The sequence below is a fragment of the Salvelinus alpinus genome, chromosome 4, assembly GCF_045679555.1.
Source record: "Salvelinus alpinus chromosome 4, SLU_Salpinus.1, whole genome shotgun sequence".
Classification (NCBI taxonomy): domain Eukaryota; kingdom Metazoa; phylum Chordata; class Actinopteri; order Salmoniformes; family Salmonidae; genus Salvelinus; species Salvelinus alpinus.
Window position 1 is genome coordinate 44,622,003 of NC_092089.1, and position 15,160 is coordinate 44,637,162.

The 15,160-nt window shown below is 43.5% G+C and overlaps 1 pseudogene; it reads right to left on the reverse strand.

The window, feature by feature from the left end:
* The window catches only part of LOC139573677 (protein PTHB1-like), a 177,960-nt pseudogene that overhangs the window by 136,023 nt on the left and 26,777 nt on the right, over window positions 1-15,160 (reverse strand).

A 15,160-nucleotide genomic window follows, 5' to 3' on the forward strand; every position in this document is an offset into this window, starting at 1 on the left:
TGTGTGTACCTGTAGGAGAGCTGTAAGATACGGCCACGTCTCCAGTCAGGTCTGCTGGTGGATACTGCCCATTCAGGAAGGCAGAGAACGCCACCACAGAGGTAGACCCAACACCTGTAAAAAAAATATATATAAAAAAGAATAACACCGTTTTAGACAAAGTCAAAACACAGACACATGACGACTCAGCACTTTAACAAGTGTGGAAAGGACAGGAAACAGTATCCTCAACACTCAGACTACCCAGGCCTAAAAGCACACACACAGTCACATACTCTCAGTCTCACACATGGTTACATGCTCAAACATCTCAACCAGAGGTGAAGACAGCAGGGTTAACAACGTTAACCAGACAACTCTAACATACACACAGAGAAAGGGTGCCTGTGGCACAAAGCGGAGGGTGCTGATTTGAGTCCAGTTCTAATACCCTAACAGAGTCAGAGAGAGAAGGTAGATGGGGATCAAAAACAGCCTGGGAGGAAAGGCTAGATTTCAGCTAATGGCTTTGGAGAGAGGTCGAGCCAAGTTACACACACAAGTGACACACAGCCCTGTTTGAATGGGCACACCGACCATGCGTCAGGTGGTGTGGTAATGGGGCGTGACGTATGGAGCCCAGAGCAGAGTAGGGCCCGGCACAGGTGACTGAGCCAGGGGTATGTGCCAGGATTCCCCATTACACACATATAAAGCACTCTACTCTGTATGTCTGTGTCCTGCTCTCTCTCTCTCTGTCTGTAGTGAAGGGATTTCACAGACCATCTAGCCATCTTTTCATTTTCATTGTCAATCTGTCTGTCTTTCCTTGTCTCAAACCTGCCAACCATGAAGAATTTTCAGTGGTGTAAAATACTTAAGTAAAAAATACAATGTACATTCCAAAATAAAATAATGTACTTTCTACTCCATACATTTTCCCTGACACCCAAAAGTTTCCCTGACACCTGACACCCAAAAGTTGGAGCATTTTGCATTTTTGAAAAACCTGCAACTGCCATTTCCTGAAACCTAGAGTTTTAAATGATATCAAACAATGTAGCCAACACAGAAGTCTTGTGTCGAATACATTTTACCAAGACAAATATGATTAGTCATGTTCTGAAATGTTCAGGGGGGTAACCTCGGATTTTGTAACCTCATGTCATGTCTCAAAATCCATATCCATCTTATCTCTATATTTTTATGTCCTGCGGATTCGAGAAGAAAGACGGTGAACGGGGAAAAGTGAGCCTGTCAGGTAGCCAGTAGCCTTAATTCTTGCACAGAATACAGACTAGATAATGCAATAACATTTTCCTGAATTTCACCACTTTCTTTCCATTGATTTAATCACCCTAATTCTGTCCATCCTACAAGGGTAAAAACTACAATAACTTTTGAATGGATTGTGATAGGGAGGTGAGGTTTGGACCATCGCTTTTCTTATTATTTACACAATTCTGTTATTTTACCCATTGGTCAAAAGATGCGTTATTGATTGGACACCCTACTAAATTAAAATGAGGTGGTCTCATTGACACTTTCGCATTTTTCTAGGTTACATTTATTACTATTCTAATTAATTGGTGTCTTTATTTAGACAGTCCAGTGAAAATGTAAACTGGCTTCTTCATTTTGTTTGGGGAGAAAATAAAACATCTGAATAATTCAATTACTGGATGCAATGTAGTATTCTAGCGTACTGTAGTAGTCTAGCGTACTGTAGTAGTCTAGCTGACTGTGGTAGTCTAGCTAACTGTGGTAGTCTAGCTAACTGTAGTAGTCTAGCTGACTAGCTGACTCTAGTAGTCTAGCTGACTCTAGTAGTCTAGCTGACTCTAGTAGTCTAGCTGACTCTAGTAGTCTAGCTGCCTGTAGCAGTCTAGCTGCCTGTAGCAGTCTAGCTGCCTGTAGCAGTCTAGCTGACTGGAGTAGTCTAGCTGACTGGAGTAGTCTAGCTGACTGTAGTAGTCTAGCTGACTGTAGCAGTCTAGCTGACTGTAGCAGTCTAGCTGACTGTAGCAGTCTAGCTGCCTGTAGCAGTCTAGCTGACTGGAGTAGTCTAGCTGACTGTAGTGTAGTAGTCTAGCAGTCTAGCTGACTGTAGTAGTCTAGCTGACTGTAGTAGTCTAGCTGACTGTAGTGTAGTAGTCTAGCTAACTGTAGTGTAGTAGTCTAGCTAACTGTAGTGTAGTAGTCTAGCTAACTGTAGTGTAGTAGTCTACTGGAGTACTCTAGCTGACTGGAGTACTCTAGCTGACTGGAGTACTCTAGCTGACTGGAGTACTCTAGCTGACTGGAGTACTCTAGCTGACTCTAGCAGTCTAGCTGCCTGTAGCAGTCTAGCTGACTGTAGCAGTCTAGCTGACTGTAGCAGTCTAGCTGACTGGAGTAGTCTAGCTGACTGTAGTAGTCTAGCTGACTGTAGTAGTCTAGCTGACTGTAGTAGTCTAGCTGACTGTGGTAGTCTAGCTGACTGTGGTAGTCTAGCTGACTGTGGTAGTCTAGCTGACTGTAGTAGTCTAGCTGACTGTGGTAGTCTAGCTAACTGTGGTAGTCTAGCTGACTAGCTGACTCTAGTAGTCTAGCTGACTCTAGTAGTCTAGCTGACTCTAGTAGTCTAGCTGACTCTAGCAGTCTAGCTGCCTGTAGCAGTCTAGCTGACTGGAGTAGTCTAGCAGACTGTAGCAGTCTAGCTGCCTGTAGCAGTCTAGCTGACTGGAGTAGTCTAACTGACTGTAGTGTAGTAGTCTAGCAGTCTAGCTGACTGTAGTAGTCTAGCTGACTGTAGCAGTCTAGCTGCCTGTAGCAGTCTAGCTGCCTGTAGCAGTCTAGCTGCCTGTAGCAGTCTAGCTGACTGTAGTGTAGTAGTCTAGCAGTCTAGCTGACTGTAGTAGTCTAGCTGACTGTAGTAGTCTAGCTGACTGTAGTGTAGTAGTCTAGCTGACTGTAGTGTAGTAGTCTAGCTGACTGTAGTGTAGTAGTCTAGCTGACTGTAGTGTAGTAGTCTAGCTGACTGGAGTAGTCTAGCTGACTGGAGTACTCTAGCTGACTGGAGTACTCTAGCTGACTCTAGCAGTCTAGCTGACTCTAGCTGACTCTAGCAGTCTAGCTGACTCTAGTAGTCTAGCTGACTGTAGTAGTCTAGCTGACTGTAGTAGTCTAGCTGACTGTAGTAGTCTAGCTGACTGTAGTAGTCTAGCTGACTGTAGGCTATTTGGAATATGAAACAACTGAATTAGGTATATACGAGCTAGTTCCAGATCTCCATCCCTGACCTCATCCATCAAGTTTGGTCTGACTACTAGACTATCATTCATTCAACATGCCTTGTTGCCGTTGGTGAAGTGACTATAATCACTGTTGACATACAGCGATATCAAGAAGACAGATGAAGAATTGATTCATTAACATAGACCTACTAATCTTTAACAGTCTAACATAACTTCCCGTGAAGGAAAGTTTTAGCGCAATTAGGGGCGTTTAAAAAAAAATAATAATTTACATCGCTGTTTCTTGATGTCAAGTTGATGCTCGCCGTTGGTCCGTGGCCGTTAATGTTTCGCATCGGGGACGACAGTTGTTGACAACTGTAGTATTGTAGCGAACTCTAACCCTTTTCCTAACCTGAACCTCATTCTCCTAACAGGCCATGCTAATTTAGCTAACCTGCCAAGCTAGTTATGCTAACCTGTTATGAAACAAATCATCTGTGTCGAAAAACCATCAGTCTCATAAAACCGGAACTGACCAATGGCAGGTATCAATTGACTGACCAATCACAGGCACCAATGAGCGTTTCCTGATATTCAGGAGCACCCACATCAAGAAACACCCCAAATTGCATTCTGCAATTACACCATATTGGTATTTTAGGAGTGTTTTTCGTACCAGCGTACTTTGACCTCAAATTGTGTGCATGGTACGCAAAATGCGTGCAGGTTGGCGGGTCGTTTGTTTCCCTCTTCTCCATCTCTCTCTTTGTATTCTTCTCTGTCCCTGGCTCTTCCTGCTGACACGGGGCCCAGGAGGGTAGTGTGTTCTGTAGCACCAACTCCAACACCGTTCAACTATACATGGAGGCAGTCAAAACGTCAGACAAGAATCCTTAACATGACACACACAGTGCCAGAGAGGAGAGACGGTGGCTGAGTGGAGAAAAAAAGGAAGAAACAGATTACGAGGGGAGAGAGCATCAAAAGGAAGAAAAAGAAAGGAGTGGGAGAAGAGGCAGAGAAGCCAAAAGGGCCAGCACTTTCTCTGCGCTCCGTCAGACGCTCTGACAGCGTGACGAGCCCTCTCCCTCCATCACTCTACTTTTCAAAAACGGGGGCAGGCTTGCTTTTAACCCCTCGACCCCGCGAGCAAATAGTGACCAGACAGTCTAAGTGTTACCACACCATTAGCGCCCAGCGTAGAACAACAATAACAACAAAGGAGGAGGACACAAATCCCCCTCGTATCTCCTTCCCCCCTCTCCTTCGTTCTCCCACTCACTCCTTCCCTCAGGGCCTGCGTTAAGCGGAAGACATTTCGCTTTGACCTTAGGTGACCTCGGCCACCCACCCCTGGGAGAAGACGGGTCAAGAAGGGTCGGCAGGGTAATGCACATCACACACTGAGAGCAGAGAGGGAAAGTGTTTGGTGTGCAAACAGTGTGTGCGCGCTCCACTGAGAGAATCATTGTGTGTGTGTGAGCATGTGTGAGACTGTGAAAGAGACTGTAAAAGAGAGAATGTTTGTGCATGTGTGTGAGAGAGTGTCTGCAAGAGTATTAAACGGTGTAGTGTTTTAGTGTTAGGATGTGTGTGTGGGGGCACATACTGACACTTGCAGAGACCCATTAGGGATCTCGGGTGAAGATCAGCAGGGCGCTAAATGGCCACCTTTGACCTTTTGGGGTCAAGACTTAGGTCACATCCCCGTGTAGGTTCTGTTAGAGCAATCCATTCAAAGCCTCTCTGTTGTACGTTAAAGTTCTCTCCACGATGCAGGACCATCAGATAAGACTCACTTTACATACACTACCGGTCAAACGTTTTAGAACACCACTATTATTCTACAATGTATGAGTAGAAGACATCAAAACTATAAATTAACACATATGGAATCATGCAGTAACCAAAAAAAGTGTTAAACAAATCAAAATATATTTGAGAGATTCTTCAAAGTAGCCACCCTTTGCTTCGATGACAGCTTTGCACACTCTTGGCATTCTCTCAACCAGCTTCATCAGATAGTCACCTGAAATGCATTTCAATTAACAGGTGTGCCTGTTAATGCCTTAATGCGTTTGAGCCAATCAGTTGTGTTGTGACAAGGTAGGGGTGGTATACAGAAGATGGTATTTTACCAAGTCCATATTATGGCAAGAACAGCTCAAATAAGCAAATATAAACAACAGTTTCTACAAAGACACCACTGCTAAAGGACACCAATAAGAAGAAGAGATTTGCTTGGGCCAAGAAACACGAGCAATGGACATTAGACCGGTGGAAATTTGTCCTTTGGTCTGGAGTCCAAATTGGAGATTTTTGGTTTCAACCGCTGTGTCTTTGTGATGCGCGGTGTGGGTGAACGGATGATGTCCACATGTGTATTTCCCACCGTAAAGCATGGAGGAGGTGGTGTTATGGTGTGGGGATGCTTTGCTGGTGACACTGTCTGTGATATATTTAGAATTCAAGGCACACTTAACCAGCATGGCTAGCACAGCACTCTGCAGCGATACGCCATCCCATCTGGTTTGCGCTTAGTGGGACTATCATTTGATTTCAACAGGACAATGACCCACACCTCCAGGCTGTGTAAGGGCTATTTTACCAAGAAGGCGAGTGATGGAGTGCTGCATCAGATGACCTGGTCTCCACAATCCCCCGACCTCAACCAAATTGAGATGGTTTGGGATGAGTCGGACTGCAGAGTGAAGGAAAAGCAGCCAACAAGTGCTCAGCATATGTGGGAACTCCTTCAAGACTGTTGGAAAAGTATTCCAGGTGAAGCTGGTTGAGAGAATGCCAAGAGTGTGCAAAGCTGTCAAGGCAAAGGGTGGCTATTTGAAGAATCTCAAATATAAAACATATTTTGATTTGTTTAACAGTTTTTTGGTTGCAACTACTATCATATCAGTGTGGGGGTGAGTCCTAGAGAGCTGCCCAGTTGACTGGTTTAGATGATTTCTACCTGGCATACTGACAGGCTTAACAATCCACCAGGTTTCCCAGGTCTATATCGTATGATGATTATGAGGTAAGGATGAAAACTAGCAGACACCGCAGCTCTCCAGGATCAAAGCTATGTGCATGCCATCTCTTTGAGGTGTTTGCATGCGTGTGTGGGGGGGGGGGGGGCTGTTACTGTCAGTGTGTACTCGTGTATTAATGGAATACTTGGCTCTTATCTAGAAATTCACTATTTAGTGATTTAAATCAGACTACCAAACCTGTAACAAGGGAAAGAAGAGAGAGAGACAGAGACAGCGAGAACAAAGAAGGTAGTGTGGTGGTGGACAGGGGGAATGGGTTGCCATCTGAGACGAATAAAGAGTGAAATAACAATAAAAATCAGAAGGCGCTGCCTCCTCCACGAACCCAGGACAGACCAAGCTGAGCGGAGGGGTGGAGTGTCTAAACAGAGCATCCTGCGGTGGCACACACACACAGTCAAAGAATCAAAGACACATGGGCATTGGTCTGTTGGTCTGTGCCAAACTCACACACTCCAAAACACAGAGGCTAACTGGGCAGCTCCAGCTCCCCATTACCCAGGATAAAACACACGGACAAGACGTCAGAGGAAGGGAGTGAGTGTGAGAGAGAGATCTGTAGAGAGAAAGCTAAAAGGCAGAACGTGTGGGAGATGGAGAGATAAAGGTGACAAGAGAGAGACAGAGGAGGAGAAAGAGAGAGTGGGACTCAAAGAGACAGATGAAGATGGAGTTCATACACTACGCACTTCAACAAGACACAGTATGGGCCAAATCCGGTCATTCTGGACAAAATCATTCAATGAGTCAAAAGTCCCGTTAAAAAGGTTTGACTGGCTGTACATCTAGGTGGTCCTGGATATCCAACGCCAAACGTATCTATCCTTAGCCAAACACGACCATGGTGGGGTCAGGTAGGGGTAGGGTGGGGTAGAGGGGTGTGTGAGCGTGGTTAGAGGCCTGGGTTTCACAGCAGAAGGCTGCTGATAGACTGGTGGAGAGCAGCGCCAGGTTTCTATGTGTGGGAGACAAAAAGTGTGGCATAAACACACGAGTCATCGCTGGTTCACGGTGTGTGTGTTTAATCTGCTGCGTTGTGATGACTGCCATGGTTACGTACGCATCACCCAACTCATCTTTTAGCTGTCATGACTTACAGCCATCTTAATGGTGAGGGCAACATTTGCTTCAAAATGTGGTTCTATAATCTCCAACACCTCTACTAACCTACAGTAGGCTGGTGAAAAAATGGATCCCAGCTAGGCAGACACACAGGACTAAACACTCTTAGGGCGACCAGACTTTTCTTCAAATGTTCCTACATCAACATGTTACAGCTTTTCATCACAAAGGCTCCAAGTACATCAGTCTCTTTGCACTGCTCTCAGACACTGTGCTAAAACTGATATGAAACCGGTTTCTAGGAATTGGGAAGGTTGTGGTAGCAGACTGTTCTGTTTGCTTTGGGTGAGAGTTTACAGCGTTTGCTTGACCGTGTCAAGGTGACCATGTACCTCCGTTTCATTCATTTAGATTATAGAACCTTTCATGTCTGCTGTCCCATACTGATAATGTCTGAGCCCACAGAGGAAAGCACACGTTCTTTCATTCATTCATTCATTCATTCATTCACTCACTCTTGCTCTCTATAAAGATAAGGTGAGAGAGAGAGAGAGAGAAGAGGTGGCTGGCTTTCAGACTTACCCAGAGGTTCCAACACAAGCTGATCCTGGGTGACAGCCAGTGGAGGCTGAACACACACAGTCAGTTTAGGACCCTGCAACGCACAGCGACTCGTCACCTTGATCTGAGAAAGAGAGATGGATGGAGAGGGAGGAGAAAAAGAGAAACAAAAGAGGAGGAAGACATTTAGACATTTCAGATTTCATTACTCAAGTTGCAGCTAAAATAGTTAGACTGAGTGAGTCAAATAAGATTTGCCTTGATATCTGGGTCTTGACGAAGTCATCAAGTGTGCGACACCTTCACTGATACCTTCACTGTGACTGATGGGACGGGTAGACCATCAATGTCCGGGATGAGCGCTTGCTACAGAGATAGAGAACGTCAGGATATACCAGTCTGTATGTGTAGCCTTCATATTGTGTGTGTGTGTGTGTGTTTGGTTTAACTATCCTTGTGGGGACCAGAAGTACTCACAAGAATTGTAAAAACAAAGAAAGTTAGGACAAGTGGGGACATTTCGCCAGTTGCCACAAAGAAAAGGGCTATTTTAGGCTTAGGGATTAGGTTTAGGGTTATAATTAGGATTAGGTTTAGGGTTATAATTAGGGTTAGGGGTTATAATTAGGGTTAGGGGTTAGGATTAGGTTTAGGGTTATAATTAGGGTTAGGGGTTAGGATTAGGTTTAGGGTTATAATTAGGATTAGGTTTAGGGTTATAATTAGGGTTAGGGGTTATAATTAGGGTTAGGGGTTAGGATTAGGTTTAGGGTTATAATTAGGGTTAGGGGTTAGGATTAGGTTTAGGGTTATAATTAGGATTAGGTTTAGGGTTATAATTAGGGTTAGGGGTTATAATTAGGTTTAGGGTTATAATTAGGGTTAGGGGTTAGGATTAGGTTTAGGGTTATAATTAGGGTTAGGGGTTAGGATTAGGTTTAGGGTTATAATTAGGGTTAGGGGTTAGGATTAGGTTTAGGGTTATAATTAGGGTTAGGGGTTAGGATTAGGTTTAGGGTTATAATTAGGATTAGGGGTTAAAGTTAGAGCTCGGTTGTGCTTCTACATCTGTGTTGCTTGCTGCTTGGGGTTTTAAGATGGGTTTCTGCTGTGTGTGTGTGTGTGTGTGTGTGTGTGTGTGTGTGTGTGTGTGTGTGTGTGTGTGTGTGTGTGTGTGTGTGTGTGTGTGTGTGTGTGTTCACCGATGTGCTGTCCATGTTAGTGGAGACTGTGGCTGTAACAGTCAGATCCTCATCCGTCTCTGCTACAGGAAGAATATCTACGACAGAGAAGAAGAAAGAGTCAGGAAATAACCTACAATACACAAATACACACAAAGACTGTTCATGGTGTGTGTGTGTGTGTGTGTGTGTGTGTGTGTGTGTGTACGCGTGTCCTACCAGCCTGGGTCCTGGTGGCCTGTCTGATGACGCTCTGCAGAATCGTCATCTCAGTGTCGGTCTGGGAGTAGTCCCGTTCGCGGGCGTCCACCTTGGGCGTGGAGAAGAAGGAGGGGTCTGTGCCCATGTAGGAACACTGGAGGTGGCCCTCATTGCTCAGGGTCACCACCACACCCTTCAGGTCTCTATGGAGGGGTTGAAACATCTGCCTCAGTCAGAAACAGAAACACTGCTACAGTATATGATTTGTGTGAGGAAAGAAACAGTTTTATAGCAGCTTTTCAGCACCCATCATTCAGAGATAGAACAAGAATGAAATGGACAGAAAAAAAACGAGTTAGGTGATGCATTGTGTGTGTGTGTGTGTGTGTGTGTGTGTGTGTGTGTGTGTGTGTGTAACTGGTTGCAGATGTGTTGTGGTGCCAGGCCAGTGAGGCAGTAACACACAGGGGGTTTCCAGCCCAGAGGAGTAGTAAGTCCCACACCTGCAGGAGAGGGTGACTGGGGGGGGGGGGCATAAACCCCCCTTTTACTGCTGCAGGGGCACATTCACAACTACTCCCTCTCCCCTCCAAAACAACCAGCCCTCCCCCATTTCTAAAGCCCCCCATATGTAGCAGCAGCCCTGCCGCCACAGGGGAGGGATTGACCTTCCCAACCTACCCACTCAGCCATCCAAATAAAATGTTATCACTATTCTATCAAAGTGCTTGTGCTTGTGTTTCAGTTCAAGCCTTCCATTTCCCTTTTGTCCACATGCGAGGTATTTCTCATTGTTATTCAATCATTATTCAAACCAGAAAGTCTCAATTAGATAAGTTATCTGTCCCCCCACCCCAGGGAGACCTACAGTGGGTCCCTTGTTAAAGATGAGATATAATGACTGGATTAAAAAGATGATTCAAATACTGAGCTATATTGTATGCAAAAACCAATTTGGGAAATTCTATTTTATAGTCATACAAGTGCCCCGGAAGAGAGATTTTGTTGAACAAGTAATATTTTTTTTCCTCAAAAAAGGTAGAGGTCAAAATGATTAACACTCCTACAATTTCAAACTCAGTGCCTCTTTGCTTGACATCATGGGAAAATCAAAAGAAATCAGCCAAGACCTCAGAAAAAAAAATTGTAGACCTCCACAAGTCTGGTTCATCCCTGGGAGCAATTTCCAAACGCCTGAAGGTACCATGTTTATCTGTACAAACAATAGTACGCAAGTATAAACACCATGGGACCACGCAGCCATCATACCGCTCAGGAAGGAGACGCGTTCTGTCTCCTAGAGATGAACGTACTTTGGTGCGAAAAGTGCAAATCAATCCCAGAACAGCAGCAAAGGACCTTGTGAAGATGCTGGAAGAAACAGGTACAAAGTATCTATATCCACAGTAAAACGAGTTCTATATCGACATAACCTGAAAGGCCGCTCAGCAAGGACGAAGCCACTGCTCCAAAACCGCCATAAAAAAGACAGACTACGGTTTGCAACTGCACATGGGGACAAAGATCGTACTTTTTGGAGAAATGTCCTCTGGTCTGATGGAAAAAAAATAGAACTGTTTGGCCATAATGACCATCGTTATGTTTGGAGGAAAAAGGGGGAGGCTTGCAAGCCAAAGAGCTTATTTCTCTCAAATTGTGTGCACAAATTTGTTTACATCCCTGTTAGTGAGCATTTCTCCTTTGTCAAGATAATCCATCCACCTAACAGGTGTGGCATATCAAGAAGCTGATTAAACAGCATGTTCATTACACAGGTGCACCTTGTGCTGGGGACAATAAAAGGCAACTCTAAAATGTGCAGTTTATTCACACAACACAATGCCACAGATGTCTCAATTTTTGAGGGAGCGTGCAATTGGCATGCTGACTGCAGGAATGTCCACCAGAGCTTTTGCCAGATCATGTAATGTTCATTTCTCAACCATAAGCCGCCTCCAACGTTGTTTTTGGAGAATTTGGCAGTACGTCAAACCGGCCTCACAACCCCAGAACACATGTATGGCGTCGTGTGGGCGAGTGGATTGCTGACGGCAATGTTGTGAACAGAATGCCCCATGGTGGCGGTGGGGTTATGTTATGGGCAGGCATAAGCTACGGACAACAAATACAATTGAATTTTATTGATGGCAATTTGAATGGACAGAAATACCTTGACGAGATCCTGAGGTCCATTGTGAGGAGCATTTTTTAAAAAGGTATCTGTATTACAAGTCATGGAAAATCCATAGATTAGGGCCTAATGAATTAATTTCAATTGACTGATTTCCTCATATGAACTCAATAAAATCTTTGAAATTGATGCATGTTGCGTTTATATTTTTGTTCAGTACAAATAGGACTAGAATATGCTTCTAAACAGTTCCACATTAATTTGGATGCTACCATGATTAAGCATTATCCTGAATGAATTGGGTATAATGATGAGTGAGAAAGTTAGATGGTCAAAGATCATAACCCCAAAACATGCTAATCTCTCACCATTACCAACAGGGGACGTTAGCATGTTTAGGGGGTGTGATTTTTGACCTTCTGTAACTTTCTCACTTATCATTAGTCATGATTCAGTCAGGATTATCTGTAATCATGGTAACATATCCAAATTAATTTAAAAAGTGATTAGAAACATATTATATTCATATTTATATTAACTGACTACAAAATGTAAGGCTGTCCCCGACAAAAAACAAAAAAAATACTTTGTTGACCGAGAGTAATCGATTGGTCGAAATGTTTAAACTTATTTTTTCATATGTGTTTGAATAAAATCGCCTACATATGCACTAAGCTTGTCTGATGCTTTAAGCACACTGTTTGATTAAATAATGAAGACAAACAAATGACTCAAGAGCCTGATGGTGAGTGTTAAAAAAAAGAAAAAGACAGCGAGTGCCTGTGTGACTGGCGCACGTTGTCTCGCTCTCCTCCCTACTGCAGCGAAAAGGCACCACAGCAAGTGTTTATTGCGCTGTCCGTGCTGAAGCTGCAACATCTTTTCAGCCATTTAGTTTTAGACTTGTTTGACTGAAAAGTTCTGTTACCGAAATCCCTCATTTGTTTACAAAAGAACATTCCCGATTCACTCAACCCTTGCTTTCTTTACGTGAAACATGTCAGCATCGCATGCGACCAATAAATTGTTTATAAAAAAACTCAACACAGTAATGTCGACAGAAAAATGGATGCGGAGGACATGAAAAATAACGGGCAAATGTTTAATGCTAGCTCAGGAGGAAAAGAGGCAGTCAGAGCTGTGGAAGACATTTGACTTAGTTGTGGAAACTATTGGAGATAAAAAAAGGAGAGTATAGGAGCAAGCATTGCGTGAGTATTGTGTGTGCCAAACAGTTGCTGTTACATTACAATATAATTTTTTTCTGACCATTTGAAACAATGTAAACAACACTAAATAAAATTGGTGTACCAGAGTCTGATCTAATGAGAAAAAAAACTAAGCTTTTATTACAGCAGACTAAAAACAATTACATGCATTTGTGAAATGCAGTTTATCTATTGATTAGACTAATTATTCAAAGCTCCCCTTTGTTATTTAATTTTAAAACTAAAATGCTTGATTGCATTTGGAAGCATGAAAGTCTTGTATGCTGTGTGATGACATGAACGAATGAATGACTGATTGATTGATTGATTCAGTGCATTAGGGAAGTATTCAGACCCCTTCCCTTTTTCCACATGTTGTTACGTTACAGCCTTATTCTAAAATGGATTCAATGATCATTTCTCATCAACCTACACACAATACCCCATAATGACAAAGCGAAAACAGGTTTATAGAAATGTTCACAAATTTATAAAAAAAACAGAAATACCTTATTACGTAGAGTAAGTTTCCATTGATCATCCTTGAGATGTTTCTACAACTTGATTGGATACCACCTGTGGTAAATTCAATTGATTGGACATAACTTGGAAAAGCACACACCTGGGGCGGCAGGTAGCCGCCCCAGGTGTTGCAAGAGCTTTGGGCAAGTAACCGAAAGGTTGCTGGATCGAATCCCCAAGCTGACAAGGTAAAAGATCTGTCTGTTGTTCTGCACCTGAACAAGGCAGTTAAACCACTGTTCCCCGGTAGGCCGTCACTGTAAATAAGAATTTGTCCTTAACTGACTTGCCTAGTTAAATAAAGGTTAAATAAAAAAAAATAAGGTCCCACAGTTGATAGTGCATGTCAGAACAAAAACCAAGCCATGCAGTCGAAGGAATTGTCCGTACAGCTCCGACACAGGATTGTGTCGAGGCACAGATCTGGGGAAGGGTACCAAAACATTTCTGCAGCATTGAAGGTCCCCAAGAACATCATAATAAAATGGAAGAAGTTTGGAACCACCAAGACTCTTCCTTGAGCTGGCCGCCCGGCCAAACTGAGCAATCGGGGGAGAAGGGCCTTGGTCAGGGAGGTGACCAAGAACCCGATGGTCACTCTTCCAGAGTTCATCTGTGGAGATGGGAGAACCTTCCAGAAGGACAACCATCTCAACAGCACTCCACCAATCAGGCATTTATGGTAGAGTGGCCAGATGGAAGCCACTCCTCAGTAAAAGGCACATGACAGCCCACTTGGAGTTTGCCAAAAGGCACCTAAAGGACTCTCAGACCATGAGAAACAAGATTCTCTGGTCTGATGAAACCAAGATGTAACTCTTTGGCCTGAATGCCAAGCGTCACATCTGGAGGAAACCTGGCACCATCCTTACGGTGAAGCATGGTGGTGGCAGCATCATGCTTTGGGGATGTTTTTCAGCGGCAGGGACAGGGAAACTAGTAATGATTGAGGGAAAGATGAATGGAGCAAAGTACAGTGAGACCGTTGATGAAAACCTGCTCCATAGTGCTCAGGACCTCAGACTGGGGCGAAGGTTCACCGTCCAACAGCACAACAACCCTAAGCACACAGCCAAGACAACGCAGGAGTGGCTTTGGGACAAGTCTCTGAATGTCCTTGACTGGCCCAGCTCGAGCCCGGACTTGAACATCTCTGGAGAGACCTGAAAATAGCTGTGCAGTGACGCTCCCCATCCAACCTGACAGAGCTTGAGAGGATCTGCAGAGAAGAATAGGAGAAACTCCCTACATACAGGTGTGCCAAGCTTGTAGCGTCATACCCAAGAAGACTCGAGGCTGTAATCGCTGCCAAAGGTGCTTAAAAAAAGTACTGAGTAAAAGGTCTGAATACTTATGTAAATGTGATATTTCCAGACTTTTTTTTTGTACATTTGCTATAATAAAACAAAACAACAGTTTTGCTTTGTCATTATGGGGTATTGTGTGTAGATTGATGAGGAAAACATTTTAATCCATTTTAGAATAATGCTGTAACGTAAGAAAATGTGGAAAAAGTCAAGGGGTATGAATACATTCTGAATGCGCTGTATATTGAAATAAAGGCCTAAGTAAGTTATGGTATTAAGACTAAACAGGACGCACTCAATGATGGTTACACAAGGATACTATACCAAGCCTACTAATGATAACGACATTACTTATTATTAGAATGATCATCATAATAATTGTAAAATTAACAATCAGAAGGAGATCAAGGAAAAGGAGGGTATAGGAGAGAGAACAATATTATTTTTCTGCCTGTTTGGAAGAGTGTAAACAACACTAAATAAATTAGAAGTAATACCAGTCTGTTCTAATGAAGAAAAAAAACTTGTAAAGCCTTTATTACAGCATAACAAAGATTAAAAACAGCCAAATCTGTGAAATTGCTTTATCCGACATTTTGCTGTTGCATGAGGCTTGGTGCTGACGGAATCGGTAGGCTATTAAACAAACACTCAAACAGGTAAAAGAAGCAGGATATGTGTTATTTGTGTCACAGCGGTCTAAGGCACTGCATCTCAGTGCTAGAGGCGTCACTACAGAC